This window comes from Pan paniscus, chromosome 6 (genome assembly GCF_029289425.2).
Source record: "Pan paniscus chromosome 6, NHGRI_mPanPan1-v2.0_pri, whole genome shotgun sequence".
Lineage (NCBI taxonomy): Eukaryota > Metazoa > Chordata > Mammalia > Primates > Hominidae > Pan > Pan paniscus.
Window position 1 is genome coordinate 29,176,440 of NC_073255.2, and position 13,238 is coordinate 29,189,677.

Here is a 13,238-nt window from a genome sequence, read left to right on the forward strand (position 1 = left end):
CCTGAACGTGCTGGATTGCCCTTTCCTCGTCATTACACACAGAGTGATGCCTATGAAATGTTAAAAGTGTTGTTTTTCTGAAAAAAAAAAAAAAGGAAGGAAGGAAAGAAGGAAGGAAGGAAGGAAGGAAGAAAAGAAAAGGTGTGTATCAAGTGTGTATGGAAGAATAAGGTTATATGCTCCTTATTTCACTATTATTAGTAAAATTTCATTTTGCCCATTTCTGTCAATAAAACAGAACCCTACCAGCTAGCTTGTTTTGTTTATACTACTAACTAATGGAATTTCAGAGCCTGACCTTAAAAATGCATGCCTTCATAATTAACAAAAGGAACCTCAGAAAGACATGAAAGAGATGCCGTCTTCTCCCCTTCTACAGAGGGAGACAAATCTTTTTCCCATAAAACTAGTTCCAGTAATCTAATTTGATAAAACACTAAATTGAGAGCAGTCAGACAAGTATCAGTCTTGCTTTTGTGTGTGAATGACTGTTACCAACTTATTTTCTTCCTTTATCAAAAATCTGTCCTTGAAAACTAATATGAACAAAGCAATCTTGTAAAAGCCCTAAAACTAGAAATTGTTGCCATGGCCTGCAAAATAACAGTGCTTGTTATTTTCCATTATTCTTCCCTGCTCCCAAGATCCATTCTCTTCTTTTCTAAGCCTTGTACTGCACAGAACGCATCACCCAGCACCCCACTCCGACCCCGCCCTGCCCTGTGTGCATGGGCCTGGCTGGCTTTGACCAACGGGAGGGCCTCATGAGACTTGGGGGAAGCAAGCAAAATACTCATGCAAAATCTAAGGAGGTCTTCACTCTCAGGTTCCACCCTGAGCAGCATGAGCCTGAGAATGAGCATCTTCCTTCCTCACTCGGGAATTACGGGGCAGGGTATTCATTCCCACTCTCTCTCTATTTTGGGCTACGTTTCTACTTATGGCACCAGCCCCCCTGCCCAGGAAAGGGCTAGAGGTGACAGGGGAAACTTCTTCAGGGATCCACTTCTCCTTGGGCTCCCCTTGCCCCTCCAGCCCTACAGATAGAGATGGTTTCCCACTGCTATTGGTCTCTGGGTACCCCAGCTTCCCTTAACGTTACTCATACCTTTATAAGTAATTCCTTGAACCATCTGAGTTGGAAGTTATTTCTCACAAGAACCAATAATCTTTTAAAAAAGGTAATTCTGAGTATTGATCTTACTTGATAGTTTATCGTTCTGGTAATAATGTGATGGATAGCTCAGTATTCTGTGAAAGGAAAATAAATCTTGGGGCCCCCAAATCACTAAGCTAAAGGGAAAAGTCAAGCCGGGAACTGCTTAGGGCAAACCTGCCTCCCATTCAATTCGAAGTCACCCCTCTGCTCACTGAGATAGATGCATATCTGATTGCCTCCTTTGGAAAGGCTAATCAGAAACTCAAAAGAATGCAACTGTTCCTCTCTCACCTGTCTATAACCTGGAAGCCCCCTCCCCGCTTCCAGTCTTCCTGACTTTGCTTCAAGTTGTCCTGCCTTTCCAGACTGAACCGATGCACTTCTTATATATATTGATTGATGTCTCATGTCTCCCTAAAATGTATAAAACCAAGCTGTGCCCCAACCACCTTGGGCACATGTTATCAGGACTTCCTGAGGCTGCGTCATGGGTGTCCTCAACCTTGGCAAAATAAACTTTTTCAATTAACTGAGACCTGTCTCATATTTTGGGGGTTCACAATTCTTAACTAGTGTAATTAATGAAAATATCACTCTGTCAAACCAGAAAAGAACTGGAAAAGAACTTCAAGTCAATGCATTTGTGTAATTTCTTATATTAACTGAAAAATCAAGAGTTTTGTCCCATTTACATAAACATAGGAGAGTGAAAACTTCAGTGAATGTTGGAAAGCATAGATGGAGGAAGCGTTTAGAAAGCAAGTCTATCACAGCCTACAAAGACATGGTCATAGTGGCAAAATTTTGTTTTGCTTTTTTTTTTAGAGTATCTAGCTCTATCCAGCATGTAATCTATAATAAAGGGACAGAGAGCCATCCTGAGCCCCATAAATTCAGGTGTGTGTCTTCAGCTAATGCTGCACAAAGCATGTATGGGAAGATGGCTTATGTTGCTGCACAAAAACTCCTACGGCTGGCACAGCAATTTCTTTCTTTTTTTTTTTTTTTTTTTTTTTGATGGAGTCTCACTCTGTCACCAAGCTGGAGTGCAGTGGTGCCATCTCGGCTCACTGTAACCTCCACCTTCCCGGTTCAAGCAATTCTCCTGCCTCGGCCTCCAGAGTAGCTGGGACTATGGGCGCGCACCACCACACCCAGCTAATTTTTGTATTTTTAGTAAACACAGGATTTCACCGTGTTGGCTAGGATGGTCCCAATCTCCTGACCTCGTGATCTGCCCGCCTCGGCCTCCCAAAGTACTGGGATTACAGGCGTGAGCCACCGCACCTGGCCAGCAATTTCTTTACCAACACAACTTGTTTCCCTGAGCGTTCGGAGCCGCCCAATTGCTTTGTCCTCAGGGGAGTTGTTCAACAAGTTGTGACTATCTTCCAGCAAAGCACAGCAAAATCCAGCTTGCCCACATTTTGAAAAGGTACAGCTTTAGTTTCCTGGGACTGAAAGAGGGAGGGGGAAGAGGTAAAGAAGTCGCCGCTCAAGTTCTGGGGTTGTCACCTCAGTCCTGCAGGGGATGCTATTGTGTCATCATTCCATCCACTGCTTGCCAACCAAAGGATGGGCCACAATGAAGCTCAAAGTCATTGCTCATCTATCAGAGCATGGTATCGACCTATTCGGACACTGTGTTAGACGAAGAGGCTTTTAGAAGCCACCATTTCCACGCTTCTCAGTTCTGCTTTGATAGCAAAGTAATTGCAATTTTCCAGTGTGAAGTTCTGTAGGCAGCAGAGACACTGATGTCTTGATTTACACATGTACCGAAGTGGACTAGCTATTACTATGAAAATGTTAATTAGTGTTATAACTGCTCTTTAATTTGCATATTCTGTTAATTAACTTTCTCTTAAGAGTGACCACATTTAGAAAATGGGAGTGAGAAAACTATGGAAAATCAGAGGCAGGAAAGATTGTAAAGAACTTTTTCCCCCTTCTGATACTAAATCTTCACCTTGTTCTTACCCAGGGTTCTTTCTACTTTGGCCTGCACACTTCTAGTGATTTCATTGCAGGGGAGAGGAGGGGATGTGTAGCATTATCCAATCATTGCTGGGTATTATGTGCTAGGCACTTCACATTTTCTCCTTTATTCCCCACAATCACCATAGAAGGTAGATATTGTTACATCCAGTTACAAATGTTGAAACTGAGGTTCAGAGAGTTTTTAAGAAACCCGGTTTTAGAAACAAGTATGTAGACTTCTGGTTTCAGTTCCAACACATAAGAACTTGGAAGTCACCACTTTTATCCTAACAACAAGAAAAAGCTGGACAAACTGAAAATCAATGACTTGTACTTGTACAGGACAAATTATCACCCCAAAATCTGGAGAGACAGAGAATATAGCAGAGGTCTGCTTACCTGGAACAGAAGCAACTGGAGCCATAGACTGGCAAGAGCATGCAAGTGGTCACTTTGACAAATTGTTGGAAGTTGCCAGTGGAGTAGCTGGAGAGTGAGAAACTGCTGGGGCCACAGTTTTCGTTGCCACTGGAAACAAGGGTAAGAATTATAGCAGAATTCTTGTCAGAAACCATGCAAAAGTCAAGTGGGGTGAAATCTTTGAATCATTGAAAAAAGATAACTGCCAACTTAGAATTCTAAATCCAGAGAAATTATCCTTCAAAAGTGAAGGAGAAATAGACTTTCTCGGAAAAACAGTCTGAGGGAATTTCTCACTAGCAGACTTGTTCTGCAAGAAATACTAAAAGTTCTTCATGCAGAAGGAAAAGGATATAGGTCAAAAACTTGGATCTACAAAGGAGGAGCATCAGAGAATTGGTTGATCTAAAAGATAACTTTTTGGTTAAAGCAATAGTAGTAATAACGTACTGAGTGATTAGAGCATATTGATAAGCGGAACAAATGTCACAATGGATGGGAGGAAGGAATTGAAAATATTTTAAATAAGATACTTGCACTATATGTGAAAAGGCACAATGGTATTATTTGCAAGTGGACTTACATGAATTAAAAGTTTATATTACAAACCCTAGGGCAACCACTGGAAAAGTTTAAAAAAATGTATATAGTTGAAATGCTAAAAGAAGAGGTAAAATAAAATAAAATATCAAAAAATCTATAAATGAAAACTAAACAAGGCAAAGAAAGAGGGGGAAATCAAGCATGTGTATAGCGCTGTTCTAACCATTAAACTAATGTTAACTCTTTTAATCTTTGTTACAATCTTATGAGGCAAGTAGTATCATTATCTTCATTTTCCTGGGTGAGGAAACTAAGGTATAGAGGGTTAAGTGGCTGGTGCAAAGTCACACACCCAGTAAACAGTGGAGCTGGGATTCAAATCCCAGTCAACCCTTGCTCTTAAGCCTCAAGCTAAATAGTCTTATTAATGTTACAGCCAGAATTTCAAATAAAATCTCTCTGACTCCAATTGCTGTGTCCTTATCCACTATGCTAGGAATAAACTCTGCTATTTCAATTTGTAAATCATTTTATCTTCTAGTCACTTTGGTTTTTATTTTATTTTATTTTATTTTAGAGATGGAGTCTCACAGCCCAGGCTAAAGTGCAGTGGCGCTATCTCGGCTCACTGCAACCTTCACCTCCCGGGTTCAAAGGATTCTCCCACCTTAGCTTCCTGAGTAGCTGGGATTGCAGGCATGCACCACTATGCCCAACTAATTTTTGTATTTTTAGTAGAGATAGGGTTTCGCCATGTTGGTCAGGCTGGTCTTGAACTCCTGACCTCAGGTGATCTGCTTGCCTCAGCCTCCCAAACTGCTGAGATTACATGAGTGAGCCACCACGCCCAGCCTCTTCTGGTCACTTTGAACTTATATTTTTAAAGAATTTTTTCTACGTTATTAAGATAATGTGAGTTCACCACAAAAAAAGAGAAATTAGTACAAAAATATGTAAGGAAAAATGCAAAAATAATTCCATTATCCAGAGTAAATCACTGTTAATATTTCAGTAACTGTGCATTTATACATCTTTCTATATATATATGCAAATGTGTAAATAAAACTATACTAATAGAACATTATACATATGCTTTTATTATAAACACATTTGTTTTCTTCTAGTCTTTACTTTTTATTCTGTGTTCACCCTCAGCCTCTCCCCAGCCCCACCTGCCCCAAATGGGGAAATCAATTTTAACCTAAACTTATAAATATATATTAACATTTATAGAAATTTTGTCATTTGTTTTTAAAAAGTAGATTCCTGGCTGGGTATGGTGGCTGACGCCTGTAATCTCAGCATTTTGGGAGGTCGAGGCGGGCAGATCACGATATCAGGAGACTGAGACCATCCTGGCCAACATGGTGAAACCCCGTCTCTACTAAAAATACAAAAATTAGCTGGGCATGGTGGCATACGCCTGTGGTCCCAGCTACTCAGGAGGCTGAGGCAGGAGAAATGCTTGAACCCAGGAGATGGAGGGTGCAGTGAGCTGAGATCGTACCACTGCACTCGAGCCTGGGCAACAGAGAGACTCTGTCTCAAATAAATAAATAAATAGATAGATAGATAAATAAAGTAGAATCCTATTTTATACATTTATCTGGGCCTTGCTTTCCACCTAACAATATATGATGGAAATCCTTCAAATAAACTGTTATAGATATTACACCTTCATTCTAGCGACTGTCTAGTACTCCAAGGTAGGGGATGAACCACAGTGAATTCCAAAATTTATTTAACTGAAGTGCCTTCTTGTGGTATTTAGTTTTTTGCCTTTCCAAAGTGCTGCAATAAAAACTGTACACAGATCTTCTTCTTAAACAGACAGATTTAACTTCGATTTTCTTGCCAAATTCCACTAAATTACAGTAAATGGATTGTTTTAAAGGCATAAATCCACAAAGAGAATAGAAGAAACAGCAGCGACACAGTGAAATGGCATCTAACTTAGCAGACTTTGGAAAGTTGCAGGAAAGCCAAGATGCAGTCTGGTATACATCGCAGAACCCCAAGAAGCTTAGGAGTTGGTGTTGTCAGGTGCCTCTGGACATGGGAGGAAAAGTGGAACTGAAAAGAACAGAACTGATTTAGTTTCCGTTTGAGAAGCAGTTAGACTCCTGGATCCCCTCTCCAATTTGATGCAGCTAGGTGACTGCCAACCCCAGCCATGAAGTTTCAAAGTTTATTTTCTGGAGTGGGTAAATCAGAGGGTCTCTAGACTGAGAGAAATGAAACAATTGAGGGCAGAGGTATATATTGAAAACAAAAGAATTCAATATCCAAAAAATTTACATACTAAATACCCTGTTTCTCCTCTAGGTCCTGATAATGCTGGAAGCCAAATGTATTCTTATTAGTCAGGCAACTAGAAGTGTCCTCTCTGGGGAATGTAATCAGCCTGAAGACAAGACCTAAAGATACTGATACCAATTGTTTCCCAAATGAAATAGTCCTGCCATACCATCCTACTAAGACGACCACAATGGTAAGGTCGAATGAAGAGAGCTTTGAATTAGCTTCTCAATATCTCAATGTTACATATGAGCTGATAGCCAAAAATCATTAGCTATTTGAGGAAAATCTCTAATATGAGAAAGTGACCAAAAGCAACTGGGATGAAACAGATATTAGAGATTTTAAAAAGTTGAAAACAAATAAAACCTATCCTCAGGTACAGAAAATATATTGCACTCATGAAATAATAACAGAATACTTGAAATAAAAAGATCATTCAGATAACACAAAAAAGAAGCTCCTAGAAAGTAAAATATGAAAAATAAGGTTTGGAATCGCTCCCCAAAATAGAGCAAAAAGTTAAAGAAATGGAAATTAGAGCTGCAATGAAGATTAGAAGAGTTACTGTTTGTTCCATGGTTAGAAGACTTCCTGGTACACAGAAAACAGAAAAAAGTGATAATAATAATTACAGAAAGATAAAATGAGGGGAAAGAAATTGCCAAAAAAAATTCAAGAAAAATGTTCAGAATACAATGAATGAGGCACACCGCTGTGTTTTCAAAACTCTTAGAACAAAGAGAAGAAATTTCCGGAGAGAAAAACAGGTTTTGTACTATCAACCTAAATAAGAAACAGAGAGAAGCCCTCTAAAAGAAAAAGATATTTAGGAGTACAGCACTGCAATGGGAATATGCATGTCATAGTCAACTCTATGTGTATTTAGGGAAGTAAGAGAAGGCAAAGTGTTTTAAAGGAAAATGAGCCTGGCTCTATTTGTCAGGCTTTTTCAGCACCAGTGACTCCATTTTGATTCTGACAACTTTCACGATATGAATGATCAAGGATGCCATTGAGCTTCTCAACAGCAATTATGGAAGCCAGAAAATAATGGCTAGAATAGTTTTAAGATTCTAAAAGATGTTCCCCTTCCTGTGTCCAAATGTTCTCAACGGGGCCCGTTGTGGGGTGGGCGGAGCGGGGAGGGATAGCATTAGGGGATATACCTAATGTAAATGACGAGTTAATGGGTGCAGCACACCAACATGGCACATGTATACTTTGTAACAAACCCACACGTTGTGCACATGTACCGTAGAACTTAGAGTATAGTAAAAAATACATATATATATATAAAAATTCTAAAAGAAAGCATTTCCAACCTAAAATTTTCTACTCAGCCTACTAATCAAACATGAAAGTTGAATAATGATTTTTTAGAAATCAAATGTCTTGAATTTTCCTTCCATTTATTCTCAGGAAGGTACTAGAGGACATATTACACTAGATGATGGAGAAGATCTTTCCTAAAATGAAAGACATTCCTGACCTCTTCCTGCCCACTTTTTCTTTTCACTGCCCCAATCCCCACCATTACCATGGTAATTGTTGTTATTTCTAATTCTATAACCTAAGATCTCACTGGATTTTGGCAGCCATATCAACCCTCAAATCTTCTGCAAAACTGCTTCTGCTAAACCATGTCTCACCATCACTACCACATGCACACCAGTTACCTGCACTTAATTATCCCAGACTTCAAGATTTATATGAATAATTTCCTAAGAATATGCCCTGAGTCCTGGTTTGTTTTACCTAAGTGCAGGATCTTCTTTCTATTGCTGATAAAATCCATCTTGTTAGATTTATCCCATTGCTCCAGCCTGTCAGTCTTTTTGGTCTTAATTCTATCAGCCAATGAATTTGCTATCCTTTCCAGGCTCTTGTCATCCACAAATTAAATCAATGTGCCCTCTAAACTTTCAGCCAAGGCGTGGATATAAATGCCAAACAAGCCAGGGCCGTGTCCATCCGGGAGTACATTGATCAATGCCAACAGCTGTTCAACCAGTTATGAATTTCCTCAACTCTCATGGGAGATGCTCCTGCAGATAAAACCAGATCTGTAGACAAAAAAAAAAACTATAATGTTATTAATATGGAGTATCTGGTTTCTCTGTCTGTAATGCAACTCATGAGAAGTGTGCCATTTGGAGCCCAAGTAAATAAAGAAACCCTTTGAATAAGTTGAGTAGTGAATACATTCAGGCTCAGCTTATGAAAACTAGCTACAGAGAAAAATACGAGAGAGAAGCATCTTGTGCAACAGTTCCATTCTATTTTCTTTTTTTTTTTTTTTTTGAGACAGAGGCTTGCTCTCTCGCACAGGCTAGAGTGCAGTGGTGGTGAGATCTCAGCTCACTGCAACCTCTACCTCCTGGGTTCAAGCAGTTCTCTTGCCTCAGCCACCCGAGTAGCTGGGACTACAGGCGCAGGCCACCACACCTAGCTAATTTTTTGTATTTTAGTAGAGATGGGGTTTCACCATGTTGCCCAGGCTGGTCTTGAACTCCTGAGCTCAGGCAATCCGCCCACCTCAGCCTCCCAAAGTGCTAGGTTTACAGGCGTGCGCCACCACACCCAGCCAATAGTTCCATTCTAAAGACAATATAAAGTGAACATTCTCTCTAGTCATCATTACCCTTAAAAACCCTTTAGCAAAGAGCTGCATTGGAAGCCATCTCAGTCTCTCAGTAAGATCCCCAACGCTAGCTTTTCTTACAGTGGTGGAACAAATTGCAGTCTCTTTAGTAGAGCATCAATGAAGTGGTTGGCTCAATTTTAGTAGCCATGTTAAAGAAAAATATGCATCTTGTAAATACTAGAATCATGCTTAGTGTGGCAAGATGCTCCCACTGTTAGAGAACAAAGCAAAAATATTGAGTGAATAGTAGGTGTTCCTCTCTCCTTCTGACTCCAGGGCTTCCACTCAGTAAGTGGAGGAAATATTAGTCTCTCTCTGTCTCTCTCTGTCTCTCTCTCTTTCTCCAGTTCCTCAGAATAGAATTTGTTTAAACATGGGTATGATGTCTATTTAGTAGTACCACATTTTTTTTTTTTTTACAAAAGAGTCTTGGGAGTTCTAGGCAGGCAGATTACAAGGTCAAGAGTTTGAGATCAGCCTGACCAACATGGTGAAACCCTGTCTTTACTAAAAATACAAAAATTAGCTGGGTATGGCATGCCTGTAATCTCAGCTACTCAGGGGGCTGAGGCAGGAAAATCGCTTGAATCCGGGAGGCTGAGGTTGCAGTGAGCCGAGATCCCGCCACTGTACTCCAGCCTGGGCGACAGAGCAAGACTCCATCCCCCACCCACCCACCCACCCCCAAAAAATGAGTAAAAAATACGCACACTTCTGATACCTGAGATCAGAAAGTTCAAATGTTTAGAGGGGGACAATTATTCAAAAGGAGGTGGATTACAATCTGTTATCTTGGGGGATTCAGAGTAGTCCATTTCAGCATTGGAGTGTCTATTACAATCCAGGCAGGTTGGTTAGTTTAACTACATGTCTACCTTGGGGAATTACTGGGTGCCTGCACCTATTATTTGTAGGTACTATGCATCATTGCATCTGTGCCTGATGAGGTTCTGAAGAGACAAGGTCAACAGGAAGCTGGGATTTTACAGTGCCCTAATATTTTAAAATGCTAAGGAGAAGTCAGTGCTCCTCCATTGCCCCTCCTGAAGAGCAACCCTTAGGTATGAAGAGAACTACCCTTAAGTAAGGAGTTAGTGGGCTTGTCCTCCATTACAGGAAGCTACAAAATTAAAACTAGGGAGGTACTGAGGAATGCCTTCTAGGTGTGCTTGCCTAGTGCCCTCAGTAAAACTTCTTTGAAAGAGATGTGGGCAACCATAGCAGCCACGAGAGTGGAAAGTTGAGAACCTAATGATCTAATTTTGGGGAGGTTAGAAGGCCTGCCATTATCCTTGACCTGAAAGGAAGGTAAAGATGGTTGGTCTCTCAACACACTCATCACCACAAGAAAAGAATAGCATTTTAAATCCAGAAATCTCTTAGTCAGGGCCTAAGCCACATATGGTTGTGTGAAATAGTAACAGTGCTCACACCTCTGCAAAGGCAAGGTGCCTGGAGAGGGATGCGCAATGTTGAAAATCAATGCCTGTCTCTAAATGAAAAACTTAGACGCACGTGGGCTTTGGCTACATAATGAAAGCACTTGGGTTCAGTAATTTACAGAATTAAATGAGTGCTCATATTCAAGAACTTTTAGTAGAAGTGAAACAATTAAATGACCAATGTTTTAGAAAAGCATTTTTAAAACCTTACTCTTAATTCAATTTGACCTTTTTAGAAGAATTATTTAGCAGATAAATTTTATCCCAAAACCAGACAAAAGAATAAAATGAAATCACACTTATGATTTCTCACATGCTGATATTAACTTCTTTCATATATTTTAAACAATGGCAATAGACTTTGTACTGAAATCTAAATCTACGTTGTAAAATATACTCAGGGCCGTGTCACTAGCTTCCAGTTTAGTGGCTTCCAGCACTTATTGATCTCACAATGTCAAAACAATTTTTTTTTTTGCCTCAAGGCACTTAATCTTTGATCAGAGGGGATCAGTTACCAAAATTGACTGTATGAAGTTTAACGGCTGAATTTAAATTGTACCAAGTAAACAATTATGTCATTTATATTTGTTATAGGGCGGTCACCATCTGCTTTATTCTGCTTGTGCTTTAGGGACCCAAAGTTATAGGGCAATTTTTCTAGTGAAAGTTTTTGATCAAATTGTCATCTCCTGTCTAAGCCACCTTGTTGAAACATGACATTTCTGACCCTGGTAGCATCATGAGAATTTGAAATAGAATATAAATTTGTATTACTGGGTTTTCTTATTGGTTGACCAAAAAGAAAAATTAACCTTATATGTATCACAAATTAAAGTATAAAATTTTAAAGGATCTTTGTCCCCAGAAGTGGGAAAGCAAGATGTAAATTAATAAAAGTCTCTTGAAATGATTATGCATCTTATTCATTAACAAAATTCTAGCCACAGGACCACAGCTGACATTTACTAACACTTATTACATATGCTAGGCTCCATGATTGCTGAATTGTATATCACTTAATCCATACATGAACTCTATGTGACATGTTTTATTGTTGCTTTCAAGTTTACAGATGAGGAAACTGAGGCATAGAGCACATCAGTACCTTGCCCAAGGATATGGGCGAAGGATTGGTTTTCAGTCCAGGCAGTATGACTGCAGCACTTGTTTCTACCATACTTCCTCTGAACAACCCACCTGTAGAATAGGAAGATCCTCACCTAACCCTTTCACCCAGTAACTACAAAACACAGAGAATGGACTGGATGAAAATAGTGTACTTTCAAGTCTTCTTACCTCATTTCCCTCTCAAATGCTGTTCCTATTCCTTCTATAAGTTTTGAAGAGCCCTTGGCCAAGCAAACAGACCAGGCTGCTCCTGTTTATGAGATTTTTTTTTTTTCCATGAGTGCTATATGTAGGAAAATAAAAAGGAAGTATAATTTGTAAAAAGCACTTAGGCCACCTTCTCTGCTTTTAACAACTTTCTAAAACAGACCCAGACTCTTATTTGTAATAACAGTTGCTATGAATCACCTTTTGGTTATTTTGGCTTCTGTAATCAGAGGATTCTGGGCCTTTTCATTTGGATTTTCTCTCTTGTCTTTTTCTCCCTGAAAAGGACATGAGGCATTTTGTCTATTCTCTACAAATCTAAACTCTCTAAACATGGCTTGATCAGGCTGTGTTGTGGATATTTCACAATAGGAACGAATCTAGATGGTGTAACAACTACTCACTTTATTTGATGGAAGTCAGAAGTAACGATGAGTGATTTGCTTAGGGAATCATTTTACATTCTATTTGGGAAGCAGCTGACAGTTCAAGTGGTTTAAGCTATTACACTGGGAATGAAATAGCACTTTTTTTTTTTTTTGAGACAAAGTTTCACTCTGTCACGCAGGCTGGAGTGCAGTGGTGCAATCTCGGCTTACTGCAACCTCCACCCTCCAGGTTCAAGTGATTCTTGTGCCTCAGCCTCCTGAGTAGCTGGGATTACAGGCACCCACAATCATGCCCAGCTAATTTTTGTATTTTTAGTAGAGGTGGGGTTTCACCATGTTGGCCAGGCTGGTTTCAAACTCCTCACCTCAGGTGATCCACCCACCTCGGCCTCCCAAAGTGCTGGGATTACTGGTGTGAGCCACTGTGCCTGGCAGGCACAGCACTTTTTACCCAAGGTGGCTTGATGGTGTCTTCACAGGAGGCAAAATCATCTCTAGCCTCCAAGTCAGTAAAATAACTATGTCTTACATGTTGTGCAAAACATAGATACGTGGAGTTTCCTAATCTGCTTAAATTTGCAGTTGGGAGCTGGGACAGAGTATACCTTCAAGGAACTTTATTTTCTGCCTTCTTTCTTTTCCTCAAGTTTTTTAAACATAGAAGGAACTTCAGGGCTCATCTAGCTCAACCCTGGATTTTGCCCAGAGAAAGAAATTATTCTAAGTGAGAGATGTTCATCTTCAGCCCTTTTCTGGGGAGGGGAGGATTGAGCTCTGAGCACCAGCTTGGTCATGAGGAATACACCTTCTACTACATGGAATCTACCAATGTTTCCTCAGCACCTGATATGTGCAAGGAACTGCTTGGCTCTCAGAATGCTAAGTTGGCCAGCTATGGGCGGCTAAATTTCATGGGAGTACAGCCATGCACATTTGTGTATGTATGCCTAGGGCTGCTTTTGAGCTGCAACAGCAGAGTTGAGTAGTTGTGACAGACACTGTATGGCCTGCAAAGCCGAAAA

The 13,238-nt window shown here is 40.1% G+C and overlaps 1 long non-coding RNA gene across 4 annotated transcripts in view; it reads right to left on the reverse strand.

Moving 5' to 3' along the window:
- Positions 1–13,238, reverse strand: part of LOC129398405 (uncharacterized) — a 271,713-nt gene that overhangs the window by 144,973 nt on the left and 113,502 nt on the right. For all 4 annotated transcript variants that reach the window (XR_008626159.2, XR_008626158.2, XR_008626157.2 and 1 more), the window contains exon 2: positions 3,539–3,667. This is a non-coding gene — a long non-coding RNA (uncharacterized LOC129398405). The remainder of the gene's footprint in view (positions 1–3,538; positions 3,668–13,238) is intronic.